The 16,713-nt window shown below is 35.0% G+C and overlaps 2 protein-coding genes across 3 annotated transcripts in view; one reads left to right on the top strand and one right to left on the bottom strand.

The window, feature by feature from the left end:
• The window catches only part of haf (leucine-rich repeat and fibronectin type-III domain-containing protein hattifattener), a 70,645-nt gene extending 57,374 nt beyond the window's left edge, over positions 1–13,271 (bottom strand). For both annotated transcript variants that reach the window (XM_072520932.1, XM_072520933.1), the window contains exon 1: positions 12,870–13,271. The gene's annotated coding sequence lies outside the window, so the exon portion shown is untranslated. The remainder of the gene's footprint in view (positions 1–12,869) is intronic.
• The window catches only part of Rab3GAP1 (RAB3 GTPase activating protein subunit 1), a 252,279-nt gene that overhangs the window by 63,909 nt on the left and 171,657 nt on the right, over positions 1–16,713 (top strand). The window lies entirely within an intron of this gene.

Below are 16,713 nucleotides of genomic sequence, written 5' to 3'. Positions count from 1 at the left end.
TCTGGCCTTTAACGTCCTTGATTTCATTTCGTACAAGAGAACAGACCAAACGTAACAATTCAGCATCTTGTATCTCTGCCAATAAATATGGCGTTTACTGTAATACCCTTATTAGGGCCTGTCACTGCTTCTACGAATGCTTTTTATACGTATAAGACGATATTAGATATGCCGACGACACCATGGTGATAGCATATAGTTTAGAGGGACTTCAGAGGCTAATGGACAAAATAAACGAGTACAGTCAACAGTACGAACTAAACATTAATACCCACAAAACGAAACAAATGATTATCAGCAAGGAGAATATAAATGGGGCTCATCTATAGATTAATGGGACGCAGATAGAGCGAGTAAAACAGTATTGCTACCTGAGAACCATTATAAACGAACAGTGGAGCAATGTACAGGAAAAAAAGTGCCGCATAGGAAAGGCAAGAACGGTCTTTAACAAAATGAGCGCCATCTTCAAAAGTCACAACATATCCCTAGATACAAAAATGAGACATTTGAGATGCTATGTTTTCTCTGTGTTGTTGTACGGGGCGGAGGCATAGACGCTTACAGACACCACTATTAAAAAAACTTGAAGCATTTGAGATGTGGCTTTATAGAAGAATGCTGAGAATATCATGGACAGCAAGGATCACGAACAAGGAAGTTCGAGAAAAAATGAAGAAGGAACCAGAGATTGTGTTTGCGATCAAACGCATAAAATTGCAATATCTGGGATGCGTTATGAGAAATCAGCACCGTTACTCCCTGCTGCAGTCTATATTGCAAGGTAAAGTCAAAGGTAAGCGACGACCCGGTAGAAGGAGAATATCATGGCTGCGGAATTTAAGAACATGGTTTAAGAAAACCTCAACGGAGCTGTTTCGAGCCGCAGCGAGCAAGGTCATGATTGCCAATATGATTTCCAACATCCGAAACGGATAGGAACCAGAAGAAGAAGAAGAAGTTAACAACATTGAAGAAAGTACACAACGTTCCCTTACTCCCTTTGTTATTGAGAAATCTTCCGCTAGGTTGAAATTTTGGAGACGCACTATTGTTGTCTAGTTCCAATACAGATTGGTGATAACTCTTATATTCTTCGTATCCAATCTGAGCTCTTGTAGATGAGTTTGGTTTAATGGTGCAAAATGACTTTAATATTTGTTTACATATTGGAGTCCAACAAAGCGATTGAATTTTTTTTGCTATTGTTGTGTGTCCGTGTATCCTTTTTTTACAAAAAAATTGATTCCACTCGGTATAAAAATAGACCGGTTTTTGAATTTTAGTCAAAACATTTATTTTGAGAAGTTTGGGGGGTTACGATTTACGGTTACGGTTATTTCCATTGGAACACCGTGTACTTGTACTCTATGCGATAATGTTTATTTGATAATACATTGAGTGACCAATTACATATTTGTAATATATAGAGAAAGGAATAGATCACAATCAATCAGCACAATCTGGAGATATACAAAACTGTATTATTTTGAAGTTTCTCTTTCGTTTTTTGAACGCGTAAATTTTAGAGGTTTTCCGTCAACCATTTTGAATAGTCTTCATTTGATCCCCATTTTTAGAAATGCAGAGATATTGTCCAAGTGCAATATTTTACACAATTTATGTACGAAAGCTTATATTTCCTTATATTTAAAATGGCACTAATTTTTACAGTGCTAGTCAAAAGTCCGTTCCCCCCTCGTATCTTCTGGACGGTTATACTTATAATAGTGAAATTTGGATGGAGGTAATAAACAGACGTAGGCTTCTTAAATAGCCATAACAAGTGACGTAATAGTGACTGATGACGTTACAGTGCCACTGTGAAAGATCATTTTAAATGGGACCTTATGGAAAGTGATACCTCGTTTGAAAGGTATTAAAAACATCTATTTAACCATACTAATTATATTTGAGTTTAGGCCCATTTTGATGAATAAATTAAATAAATACTAAAATTGTAGTTTCGCATTTAATTAATAAATATTAAAACCTCCGCCTCTGGTTACTTGTCTAAAAGTTGACGTTTTTCCATCGAGTTAGAATCTATGGAGAGGGCATCACGTGACTAACAACGACCTCACTTCGGCCATATTGTTAGGATTGTTTTGACACTTTTGACAGATCGTATATGTTTATTTATGATTGTTGTTTTTCGAATATTTTTAGTTTTATAATACTTTTATAGAAACTGTAATAATATATTGTGATAGTGCATAATAATGGTTTCTTGTTCTCAACGTAGTTGCAGTAGCAGAAGCAATGTTAATAAAAAATCTTCAGGAATAACGTTCTACAGGTTAGTATACAAATATTTAAACAAAGTAATGGCCCGTACTTCAGAGAATAAATTAATAGTATTTAACTGTATTGATTTATCTTTATGTATAATATATCGTGTTTTTAGTGTTTACCGCGAGATAAATAAATCATAGTTTATTAAAAATGTATTGCATTTTTTTAGATTATGATTAAATCTTCTGAATAACTAGTCATATTTTTATAGTAGTTTTAATATTATTGAGTCCGGCCATGATCCCACCGTCATATTGGTATCATCGTTAGCCACGCCTACCTACGCCGTTTTTAATACACACGTTAATAAGCTCATAGCTTCTCCATAGATTCTAACTCGATGCGTTTTTAAATTCTCTAATTGTTTTTACGTCAACGTCAACTGTTTTGATAATTAAATTGTTTTTAGTTAATTGTTCTTAGTTAATATTTATACTTATATAGTTTAATTATTGTTTAACGAGACGCTTAAATTTTTACAAAGGCAGAATGGTACGTACTGTAGCCGACAAAGTAGCAGCTGTGTTAATAATTGGGGAATTTGGAACGTCTTTTTAATGAGAGTTACCCTGATCGCCCTACATCGAGAGCTTATTTGAGAATGCTTCTTTGGAAGTTTAAACAGGTAGTGTTCAAGATGTCAAACGATCTGGTCGACCAACAATTATTGATGATGATGACCTCACACCATTAACCTTTTGTTGTGTAGAGAAACTTGAAGTTTATGCTACAGCACCCGACAATATTGACATTTTGAAACGAGTTGTTGAAGAATGTAGGGCGATTTCCCCCGACATATTTGAACGAATTTGGAGAAATACGCGATGTCGTGGGATCTTCGTAATCAGACATAAAGGTCGTGGCATATTATCATGCACATAACGTTGCGTTTCCAGCACATAACGTTTAGTTTCCGAAAAATATAATTTAAATGGTTTTAAATATGAACAACGCACACTGTCCGGAACATAGCGTTTCAAACACTTAACGTTTCCGTTCAGTATATTCGAAAACAATATTTTACTGATGCTGACGGCTACGCAACGAGTCGTAACTGGTTAGTAAGGATAATGTCTCCGTCGTTTTCCCCTTGTTTATTTAGGTATTTAGGTAAAGAGTATTTTAAAAAATAATTTTCGAGGCTATTTTGTCATTTATGCATTTGTTTTTATTGCTTTGTGACAATTAATCACGGAAGTGATAAACAATTAGGACTTTTGTACGGAAGTGATACCTCTTCTTTTTAAAAATACTTTTTGGTTTGATATGTATGGCTTCGTTAAATGTAGTATTTTGTTTTTTAACTGAAGGTGAAATTAAATTTAAAACATATTTAAACTGAATCCTATTCATTCTAAAATATCCATAATATTTTTCATCGTCATCAATTAATTCTCTGTATAAAGTCCAGTATTCACATTCCTTCTTCCTTTCTCTTAGCATTAGATGTACTTCAAACCTTCTTTTTAACACAGTTTTTCATTCTTCATCGTTAGGTAGAAGAGCAATTGGACATAATTTTTGTCGAGAAAACGAGATCATATCTTCACCGAACCAAACTGAAACGTTCTATGTATGAAAATGTGAACGCGCAACCCAATTGCTGGAGTGGAAACGCTACGTGCCGGAAACTATACGTGCACGATAATATGCCGCGACCTTATTACTCGTCCTTTTGGGCGACAATAAGCACAAAGGTTCACAAACCTTACGAATATCGCAAAAATCGATCAATATGGTAAAATGGTATATTCTATTCGGAATAAAAATGACTTTTTGTGCCTCGGCTTAATGTCGAACGTACAGCCTCCCCACAAAAGTATCATTTTTACTCCTAATAAAACAATATACACAATTAAAAACAAATTAAAACATTGTTTTTAACTTTGTTTGGTACATATGAATGGTACAACTCTTCTGATCTGAACTTTTAAGGACTTGTTTAGGACCACAAGACCCAAATTTGGTCGCAATATCAAAGGTGATTTTTACACGAATTACAAATAATTAACTTGTTTTATTTTGCAGTATCGTAATATTGAATTTGTTTTATTTTGCGGTTTTCGGAAACGTATTTTTTTGGAAAAGTTTTCAACAAATTAACTTTTAGAATACACCATTTTGAAGATTTTTTAATATTTCTTGCAGAAAACATGCATTGTTCTTTCTATAGGTATATAATATTTAAAAAACTTGCTAGAATAGAGAACTTGTGTGCTAAGAAATTATCACACAAATGGTTTACAAAATCTGTCCAAAAGACAAAAACAAATTTTTTTCCAACAACTCAACAAGCTTTTGTATATTATATTGTGGATTAGCAAAGGTAATTGATTCTAAATTAAAATTAAGTTTTGTTACAGTTAAGTTTTAATTAATTTATCTGGTCATAGAGAGTGGACAGAATTTTATTAATGGCTGTAGAAGTAAAAATTTAATGGCCTATTTAAGAGCGTGGGCGCAAAATTTCGGGCCAATGCTTTTTAAATGCAATCATTTTTTTCAAATCCTGAGAAAACTAACAAATATTTTTGAAAAATTTAAACGTAGAATGAAAGATTACATTATTACCGAGGGCCGAAAGTCCCTTAGAATAAACAAAAAGTTTTTTTGAATGAGATATTTGAAATTAGAAATCATACTAAATTTTCTCTTTTTTTTCACCCCTGTAACTTATTAAAATAAACATTATAGAAGTTTTAAGGGACTTTCGTCCCTCAGTAATAATGTATTCTTTCATTCTGCGTTTAAATTGTTCAAAAATACTTATTAGTTTTTTTAGGATTCGAAAAAAATGAATGCATTTAAAAAGCATTGGCCCGAAATTTTGCGCCTACGCTCTTAATAGAATATAGTAACAAGTGCGCATAATTCAAGCAGATTTTAGAATACCACGGTTTATTAACTTTAACCAAAAAGTTTTAGGTTTGTATAAAAAAATCTGAATAAAATCACTTTTTCGCCAAAATATGACGTCAATACTTCAACATTTTCAACTATCACTAGCACAGTAAATAAATTATATCCACACAATGTATACTTAATATGTAACGGTCTCAAACTTGTGCTAGCAACGTGACATCGCCTAAGGCTAATTTATCGAATAGACAGGTCAAAAGAATGTTGCTAGTAGGCAATCATATCAAACAAGTTTCTTTGTCCTATTTTTGAAATAATGTTAACATTCGGAATAGTATTGGTGTTAGTCATTAAATATTTGTGAATCCTTAGAAAGTAATGTTATTGCATTTCCTGCGATTTTAAAGTACCTATTAATTTGTTAACAAGTTGTAAAAAGTTTCTCTTTGGTACATTATTGTTTTAAATATATAAATATTTATATAGGTAAACTAATAAAACATTACTTAAAAACAAGCCACTAGAAGTAACATTTTTTCTTAAGAGAGTAGGCGCAAAATTTCGGGCCAACGCTTTTTAAATGCATTCATTTTTTTTCGAATCCTGAAAAAACTAATAAGTATTTTTGAAAAATTTAAACCCAGAATGAAAGACTACTTTATTACTGAGGGCTGAAAGTCCCTGAAAACTTCTATAATGTTTATTTTAATAAGTTACAGGGGTGAAAAAAAAAAGAAAATTTAGTGTGATTTTTAATTTCAAATATCTCATTCAAAAAAACTTTTTGTTTATTCTAAGGGACTTTCGGCCCTCGGTAATAATGTAATCTTTCATTCTGCGTTTAAATTTTTCAAAAATATTTGTTAATTTTCTCAGGATTCGAAAAAAATGATTGCATTTAAAAACCATTGGCCCGAAATTTTGCGCCTACGCTCTTAAATCGTTCTCAGAACCTCCTGCTGTACTACAATCTTTATGTTTTATTGCGTTTGACTCTTTGATTACTACTCATCTGGAAGGTGTAACCTATTGAACAACTTAGTGATATGGCTTGAAACGATGTACTGCACCATTCCTGGACTTATTTTGTCCTTTGTTACGGCCCAGAACTTCTGTGGAGTAATGTCCAAACAAGTGCAAAATATGTGTTTCTATAACCAATTCTTATTCACTATATAAATCAATTTTCGTTTCGTTTTTAATGGTAGGCAAATATTATCGATTAATAGCCCAATTTTACTTACTTAAATAAAAACCTTAAGTACACTTTTAACCATTCAGCAAAAAGGGTATTTCCTCTTTCAAATTTAAATCAAATAAACGGTTTGGATTATCTTAAGTGTAAAAAGCTGGTTCTGCTAGAGTTCTAATAGATTTTTACTGGCCGCAAAGTTTCGCGGCTGCTTGAAAGAGATATGCTTACGATTCTATAGGTACTTTAGGTATTGACCAGGCTTAAATGCGCTTTCTTATCAACAATTTTCTTCAAAAGGAAAGTTTGGTTTGTCTTACACGTAAAAAAGATTGGTCCAACAAAGTCCCAGTTGGTTTTGACACTTCACAGAAGGTTTTGGCGTTGTGAAGGACATGATATTTGTAAGGCAATTTACTTTAATGCTTTTATGTTCAATATATCGAGTTAACCTACGTATCGCGCTACTTTAATATAATTAAATATAGTTTTAGACTAGTAGGTTGAACTAGCACCTAGGAGTATTCATCAAGTCATTAGGATAGCCTGAATATACTCAGAAAGTATACAAACTGTTGCTTTTAAAGTTCCTGTAGCTCTTAAATTGCTAACAAGGGTATTTGCCAATACGATTTACTAGGAAAGAACGAAAAATGCCTTTAAGTGCATTCGATTAGAAGATATGAAGACATTAATACTAATAACAAAACGAAAATTTAAGTCAAGAATGAATTTTCATCGGACGTAAATATCAACTCCGTCATCCGGCAGGAAGCTAGTGTAGTCTACTACTTTTCAACTTCATGATGATCAAACTCATAGTAGAAATTAAATAACTAAGACAGGACACAAACTAAACAGATATCAGAGTCGAAGGTTGGCGATCCAAATGGCAATTGTAGCTTTGGAAGCTGCTGCATGAAAGATTTCTGCGGATGAGCGGCCAAACCTTCTTTTCAGGTCTTTCAGCCACAAGTTTTGCCGTCTTCCTACGGATCTTTTGCAAGAAATTGCAAATTAGCAATAAATTATAGTGTGATCTGAATTCGGCCTTGTAAAATGGATATGCTGACTTTACTGACATCAAATCATTGTCCCCTTGAAAATAGTTAAAATATTAGTAAGCAGGAACGAGCTGCATAAGATGAAGTTTTTGATAGAGAATAAAAAATTAGTACGATGAAATGATAATTCTGTAGTAACTGTTTGCGGTTAATGTTCTCAACGTCGAGCCTCTATAATCTGCGAAACGTTATAACAGAAAGGAAAAGAAAAATGAACAAGTTATATAGTCGATCGTTATCGCACAATATAATAGTTAGATGGTGTTGATCATATTGATGGTGTGTGGATCAATAAGCTTCTGGTATTTGAAAGAAAGGTTCTCAGAATAATATTTGGCCCTCAAAGAGATGAATTCACAGGGGATTGAAGAAGACGCCGCAATGCTGAATTGGTGACTCTGTATGGAACTGAAAACATAGTTAGACATATCAAAGGAAACCGAATAAGATGGGCAGGTCATGTGGTACGATCAGAGGATGACAAAGTGTTAAAGACAGTGTTTTTTGAAAGACCAGATGGTAGAAGATCAGTAGGCCGACCGAGAAAAAGATGGAAGGATGATGTTGAAGCCGATTTATCGAGAATTGGGGTACAACAATGGGAAATAGAAGCGCAAGATCGTAGAGGAAGGAGGGCGATAGGGGATGCGGCGAAGACTCACCCCGAGTTGTAAAGCCAATGAAGAAGAAGAAGATGGATGGTGTTGACTTACACGACAACGGCATTGCAAATTATAGTCAAGAGTTTTGGGACAAAATAGTGGTGGTCAATCTTTGTGAATTCTTTAGACAGAAATAATAGGCTACCGTCTGATCAAAACTGAAAATAAACCAGTTGCGCAAAATATTCCGGGAGTGCTGGAAGGAGTTCGATTCGATAATTTTGCCCATGTACCTGCGAATCATCGGTCAAAAGCTACAAGGGGATGCAGAGTTTGTCACAAACATACAATTTACCTGTGCGTTAAATGTACTGTTTCATCTACATGTATATTGCTTCAAACAATTTTACGAATGTAGTTATTTAGAATTATGTATTTTGACAGTCAAGGCTTCTGTCAAGGCTTGACAGAATGCCGAATTGACTATCGGTATATAAATATAATTAAACACATATACCAAAACGCAACAGCCAGTGTTAGAGTGGGTGATCGTCAAACCCAGAAATTCCCGATACAACGTGGAGTACGCCAGGGGACCACCATATCGCCGAAACTGTTCACTACGCTTTTGGAATATATCTGTAAAAGGACAAAACTGACCGACAAGGGCGTAAACATAAACGGAGAAAAGCTTAGCCATCTAAGGTTTGCAGATGATATTGTACTAATAGCTGATAGGATAGATGAGGCCAAAGAACTTTTAAATCAGCTCTACCTTTCCTCGCTAGAAGGGGGATTGAAAATAAATATATCTAAAACCCAGATGATGACAAATCTTGTAGTCAGCGAAGATATATGCGTAGGAATAAGATCCATAGAACAGGTAATGGCCTACAAATACCTAGGTCATGAGATTCGCATAGGAAAAGATAACCAAACCGTTGAGCTTTTCCGTCGTATAAGACTGACTTGGACAGCCTTCGGCAAGCTGAACCATATTTTCAAATCGTCTGATGTACCAATATGCCTTAAAAGAAAAACGTTTAATCAGTGTGTTTTGTCAGTGTTAACTTACGGTGCGGAAACGTTGACCATGACAAGGAGAACAGTTCAAAAGATCCGTGTGCGTCAAAGGGCGATGGAGCGTGCTATGTTGGGCATTTCACTACGAGACAAGATCCCAAATCGCCAGCTACGACAAAGAACAGGACTGGCTGATGCAGTAGAGAGAGTAGCAACACTGAAATGGAACTGGGCAGGTCACGTGGCTTGGATGACAGATAATAGATGGACAAAGCGGATACTGGAATGGAGACCAAGAGATGATGCCTACCGAAGCAGAGGTCGTCCACCAACACGTTGGACTGACGATCTAAAACGTTGTCATAGGAATTGGATGCAAGAGGCACAAGATCGAAATAGATGGAAAATTATGAGGGAGATCTATGTCCAGCAGTGGATAAGCGAAGATTGAATGATGATATGAAATACGAATACTGGCGGGGAATAAATCATTCTTTGCCATTCAACATCTAATGAGGTCAAAGCTTCTCTCAAGGCGTGCCAAAATCCAAATGTACAAAACCATAATATGACCAGCAGTGACATATGGAAGTGAAACATGGACATTGAGAAAGAAAGAAATCAATAAGCTATTAGTATGGGAACGCAAAATCCTGCGAATTATATATGGTCCTTGCAGGGACAGCGTGACAAATGAATGGAGGGGCAGATACAACAATGAAATAGAGACTCTCTTCGGAAAAGGGAACATCGTAAGATACATAAAAGCCAATAGATTAAGATGGGCAGGCCACGTGGTACGGAGTGATGACGACAGACTGATTAGCCATGTGTTTTGGGAAAGACCAGATGGTAGAAGATCGACAGGAAGGCCTAGAAAAAGGTGAAAAGACGAAGTCAGGGAAGACCTGGAGAAGATGGAAGTAAGGCCATGGGAAATAATAGCACAGGATCGGAATCAATGGAAGGCAATAGTAAACGCGGCAAAAATTCACGAAGAGTTGTAAAAGCCAATGATGATGATGATGATGCGTTACCAGCAGAAGAAAACTATTGTGGTCCATGAATTTAGTTACCTAATATAAAAATGATATAAAAAATTATCAATATTCATTTTTGAATTGTTGCCTGATAGTTTTAGTTAAAAAAAAACAGTTCTTAAAAACGAGAGCGAGAAAACTAGTTTACAAAATAAACAACACCGTTTAGTGAACGATATACCCAATATACAGTGTGTTTCAATGAAAATTTGACTCCCGCAGAAACTGAGAAACCAAGAGTTTCTTCAAAATTTTAGAAAACACGCCAATTTAATGCATCAAACGCTTGAACATAGTCCAAAAAGAAACTGTCGCAGATGCTAAAATTAAAAGCGGATGTGCTACCAGCAGAAGAAAACTATTGTGGTTCAGGAATTTAGGTACCTGATATAAAAATGGTATAAAAAATTATCAATATTCATTTTTGAATTGTTGCTGATAGTTTTAGTTAAAAAAAATTATTTCTTAAACGAGAGCGAGAAAACTGGTTTACAAAATAAACAACACTGTTTAGTGAACGATATACCCAATATACAGTGTGTTCCAATGAAAATTTGACTCCTCCAGAAACTCAGAAACCAAGAGTTTCCTCAAAATTTTAGAAAACATGCCAATTTATATTGAGAGGGGGACGAATTTTTATGCAAAATTCATGTCCTCAAATTTAACCCCTCACTGCCTCGCATCAACCCCTTTTTTTTACTGTACCCTTTTTTTATTTTATATTTGGATTATACTTTTTGTCCTGATTTTAAAAATGTATAATACATTCGGCTTGACGTGATTAGTTTATGAGATAGACATTTTTTCTTTGTTTACACTTTGCAAGAAAAAATCGAAATTGTAGGTTTATGCTACAAAAATAATAATTGTAACACCCCACAATAGACATGCAACTCATAAGTATGTGATTGAACTGATGCAGAAATTTAGAGCAACAGGACCATTTTGCAATAAAAAAACAATCGACAGGGATTCATAAATAACGAAGTAATCCAAATAGCCGGTTTATTGTAAGTTGACATAGAAGCTGAGCAATCACAGTCACTGTCAACAATAAGCAAAGCAATCGGTGTTTCATCTTCTACAGCCTTCCGAATCTTCCATAAATTTAAGTTCTTCCATAAAATTAAATTGGTACAAGAGTTGAATAAAGAAGATTTTGATCGTCGTCTCGAATTTTGCGAATTAATGACACAATGCATCTTTAGTAATCCACAATCGTTAAGCAATATTTGCTTTTCCGATGAATGCTCATTTTCATGAGATTGGTGAACAGATCGAATTACTAATACTGGGCTGAGAGTGATTCACATATTGTGCGTGAATTTCACACACAGCACCCTCAGAGGTTAAACTTATGGTGTGGTATCTTAGGGGCTCACATTATTGGACCCTTTTTTATCACTGGAAACTTAAATGGTATCTTGAGTTACTTAGGCAAGTGGTTGATCGTATTAGAAAAATAGTAGAAAATGATAACAACCTTTCCGAAGATTTGGTTGTATTTCAATATGATGAAGCTCCTCCACACTTTGCTCTACCTGTGCGAAAATTTTTAAACAAAACTTTTCCCGCTCGTTGGATACGAAGAAGAGGACAGATGATGGATTGGCCACCTAGGTCACCGGATTTAACACCCCTAGACTTTTTATGGGGGTATATAAAAACAAATATTTATGCTACTCAACCAGAATCTCTGGATGATTTACGATAAAGAATAGAGGGTGAATGTCGACAATTAAATGCAGACGTGGTAAGCAATGTCAGAGAAAAATTTTAAAATAGATTGTACTATTGTATGAAAGTGAATGTCAGTCATTTTGAACAATTACGGTAAACATTTTTTAAAATTAATTTAAAAAAATTAAAAATTGTTAAAAAAATAATTTTTTTCCAATCCAGTTTTCTTGATTTTGTATTTATTTTTCTCATAAACTAATTACTTTAAGCATTATGTGTTATACATTTTTGAAATCAATACAAAAAGGAGAATCCAAATATCAAAGAAAAAAAAGTGGAAGTAATTTAAAAAAAATTGATATGGGGGGTGAAACCTTAAATATGACATAATGTTGTTCTGAAGCTATTTTCTTGTGACATTTTAAATTAATTACTATTTAAATGGGAATAAGCCACAATTAAAGGTTAAAATACGTTTATTGACGTTTCAATTTCCACTTCGGAAATCGTTCTCAAAATACAAACATTAGTAAATTTACTAATGTTTGTATTTTGAGAACGATTTCCGAAGTGGAAATTGAAAGGTCAATAAACGTATTTTAACCTTTAATTGTGGCTTATTCCCATTTAAATAGTAATTAATGACATAATGTGGCCCCCTTTAAATAGTAATTGACGTGTTTTTGCGCTTTTCCTAAAAATCAGAAGTCCAAAATTTATTTAAGGTGGATTGTTTTATCTGAATATCTGAAAAGCACTGTATATGAAAAGTTCTCGGGAAAAACCGCGTTGAGAATTTAATACTCCCAATACTAATATATATATATATATATATATATATATATATATATATATATATATATATATATATATATATATATATATATATATATATGTATTCATTAGCAAAACATTAAACATTAAAAAAGCACAAGTTTGCTTAAAACTCTTCTACTTGGTGACAAATTGACCGGTAAATTCTTGTTTAAGTGAAACATGGGTCGTAGTAAGTAATTACCCTTCTGAACATGTCAAATATGCTACAAGAATAAATGAAAAATACAGATTTTAGTTTGAAAGTTTATGTATTTTTTCTAAAAAAATTACTCACGGATTTATATTTTTCGGAAAAGCACCACTAAATACAACACAAATCACTATTCTCCTCCCATATTATCCACCTGAGCAACCAGTCCAATACACTACCATAATCGTCAACTAAACGAAAAGGTCATAGGCGTGCACTTTTCCGTATATCAACTACACACCGCACCTCGACCGCGAGCTAAGGGTCAACTTCGTTGTATTGTTCTCAGAAGATGGCCCGAATGGATCTTCTTCGTAGTCGTCACGTTCCCGTATCGGTATTCGTACCTCCGGGCTTTAGGTGAGGACACAGACACACTCGGAGAGTCTTTTACTATTGACTGGCGCAACTCGAGACCGCGATACCCGTTTGCGTTACCTTTTTCTTCTTCGACGATCGATTCTTCGTGTGCTTCGCTCTTCGTGTGCTTATCGTCTGTCGCTGTTATGTATCGCAACTCTACAAGAGTCTGGTAGGTGTTGGTCAATCCTTGTTGCCAGATGTCTATCCATTATAAATAAGATTGTATACCCAGAAAAAAAAATAGAGTAATACATAACAATACTACTGGGTTTTAAACCACATTTCGCAATTACAGTTCACAGTGGATTTTATGTACAATGTACTAGATTAAAACATGTAGATGTAATTTGCAATTTGATTGTTAGACTACAAAAGAGTAGGGTAGGAAGTATCTAAGGAAGGACTGATTTATTTTTGTTGGCGGTCTTGTGTTCACTTTAAGTTGTTTTAATTGAGTCGCTCAGAAGCACAATGGCCCAAGTGTAAAATTGATGTTTTGGGATATCAGCAACTAAAGAATTGAGCTAAAAATGAAACCAGTTTTTTTGTATTAACCAGTATGATTCTATTCACTTACACGAACATTCCTGGAACCTTATGCATTATATGAATCGAATGAGTAAAATATTAACGTAAAAAACTTTTCTTATACAAAAAAGGTCAGTTGGGTCACTATGTCGAATGCTTGTACGAAAAAACTTAAAACTTTCACTTGGGTCACCTATTCATCTGTTTGCGATCCAGTATCATTATCTATTGCCTCTACATTGGTCTTCAAGTTTGTGTAGAATTCATGATAGACCGGCGGAATGTAAGGAATAAAGCTCTGAAGATCTTTATATTTTAGTTGCTGTATGGATCTTCTGGCAGAATAGAGGATGTCCAAGTAGCTCTTTTTATCTGAAAGACGTCTGTTCTTTTTTTTGATACGTCAAGACAATTAATAGTACACTCTCGTTATTAGAATATTTAAAATAAATTTAATACATACTCTTCTGCTATTTTAAGCCATTCTACCTTTTTATCTTGCTTCCCTTTTTTTTGGTTTATAAGTAACTTCTCTAGATTTTCAGTACACTTAAAATTTTCAGAGGTCATTTTAAATACCTGAAAGTTATTATTCTTTTTGGAACTGGAAATAACTTTCTTTCGTCTTTAAAAATATCGTTATTGTTTTTCGATCACTCCAAAGTCTCTGTCACATGGCACATAGGAGTGACCGGAAATTAGAAACTTGTGATGTATGACTGTGGGACTGAAAGTATTGGAGAAAGTCAAGTATGTACAAATAGATGCCAGTTTAATATATCGATTCTGACCTCTGCATTGATCGCTGTATAAGATCAAAACCGATGTATTAACATACGTTTTTACGTAGTGTATAATGCAAGAACCAATTTCTTGTGAGCCACGTGCGGCTATGCCTTCATGCCATACATATATCTGTATCTGACCTGTCGTTATATACTAGGAGTAGCTAAAGTTTTCATCAAATCCAATGTAATTACCGTTGTGGTATTTTTATCTTCCTTTATTCCATTTCGAGCTGCTTCTGCTTGCCGTAGGTGTAACTCTTCTTCTGTTCCCATTCTGCTCTTTTCTACACCTACACAGCTTTTTATTTTCATGTTAAAAGTGTCACGGCATTTAGAAAGTTTCAGTTAGATAATAACGGAAATGAAGATTAAAATCGTCATTAAATATTTTCGAAAAGACGAATTTGGATTCCTTTAAATCAGGTGACAGATACTCTCGATTAGGATTTTTGTTGCGGCTATAGTCGGATATCCGTTTCTCTTGTCTTAGTCGTAGGGGGGTGTTTACCTCTTTTGTCGAGTGGCGGAGTGATTAATTCGGTCTCTCTTGAGTTGTTTATTAAAGCTCTGGTGAGCCTTCCATCTGAAACTTGTAGAGCTTTTTTGAAAAATGATTTGCAAAAAGTTACCATATCACATGATTCTTTCGGCAATGTATAAATTCGGGTCTTTGATCGTGTTGCAGTTTCGCAACGATATATAAGCATTTATATAATATTAACAGACTTTATGGTAGTTTTGATTCTCCCCGTATTCAAAGATTACAGCTTACAGTCCTTACAAAAATACAGTTTGTTAAAAACTACATATTACGAAACTAGTCATCTGAAAAATGACACAAACGTATATTTGGAAAAAAAAATGAGATAAGAGACCCATAGAGAGTTCCATATGCCATATGAGACATTGAGAAATTCTTGTACCCTTCAATGTAAAGGCATTGGCGGGACCTTGGTCTACCTGGCCTTTCGGCATACAACCGTTAGCGGAACCGCTGCCCCTACCGAGTCCGACACCATTTGAGGGTGGGGTAATTACATAAAGTAACACGGTGCTCCACCCTTCCCGTAGTACCTGTTTTGCGGTGCGTACACCCTCCGTTTAACGCAGGTCGAGGCTCGACCTCGCACGTTTGACAGGTCGCCGCTGAGGAGCTCTCCTCTGCCACTCTTAGATCTCCCAGGTGGGTACGTGCCGTAACCCCACTCACTTAATGGGGAAAGAGCGTGTCAGGGACGCAGCACGTTCAACCTCACCTGGTTGAGAATGAGAATGGAATGGAATGAGAGTAGAGTGGACCCACAAGAGGCTCGTCTCGGATACTAGGAGTGTAGACCGGTGACCGTAACGCCGAAGCACCCTACGTGCGTTTCTACAAGCCCGACACCTCAAACGACGGCTCTCCATCTGTTCATTCCTTCCCAATAGTTGCCTCTTACGACAGGCAGGGAAAATCGCCTCGGCCGTGTTCTTATCCCCGCGAGCCAAACGGAGCCATATGAGACAGACGTGCGTTTGGGTTAAGCGTACCTGAGACACTTCGCTTCGGTCTTGTGACCACGACAGTCGTTTTATGCAGTTGGGGTGGAGACTGGTCCATTATTAACTTTTTATGGTTCCTGTACGTCGCTGAAGACGTCTTTGGCGATAGCGGTTGGTGCTATCATTCCATTGGTGTAAAGTTCAATACACCATTTATCTTGTTGCTGCATATATCAAGTACGTTTACTTGGTATATAGATTTCATATTTGTGTAACAATAAAACATTATTTGTTTTTTAATATTAATTTTAATAAATGAATAGCAGAACATAAAAGGGCTTTCAATAATAGAAAAACAGATTCTACATACGCACTTCACCTTCTAGATCATAATCATTCTTTTAATGACGAATTTAAAATTCTACACATTCAAAATAAAGGCCTTAAGCTATCTTTGTTAGAATCTATGGAAATCAACAAGTTAAAAAACACAGATATAATTCTGAATGACCAGCTTGAGACAAACAGTTCTCCCCTCCTCAACCTATTTCATTAGAGACTATAAAGTGTAAACCCATGCCAAAAACAGATCACTTGAGAAAGGCAATCAGCCGAAACAGCTGTAGTGATAAGAATTTAAAATAAATTTTGTGGAAGTTTTGAAAACAAAGTTTTCAGTGTTTTATTGTTACATAAAATGAATTTCCATCAAGTAACGGTCGAATCCATCAATGATTTCATATTTGTTTAGAACTTTATCTCAGCTG

The sequence above is a fragment of the Diabrotica undecimpunctata genome, chromosome 1 (assembly GCF_040954645.1).
Source record: "Diabrotica undecimpunctata isolate CICGRU chromosome 1, icDiaUnde3, whole genome shotgun sequence".
Classification (NCBI taxonomy): Eukaryota; Metazoa; Arthropoda; class Insecta; order Coleoptera; family Chrysomelidae; genus Diabrotica; species Diabrotica undecimpunctata.
Note: the sequence above shows the minus strand (reverse complement) of the source record. Positions and strands in the feature narration are given on the sequence as shown.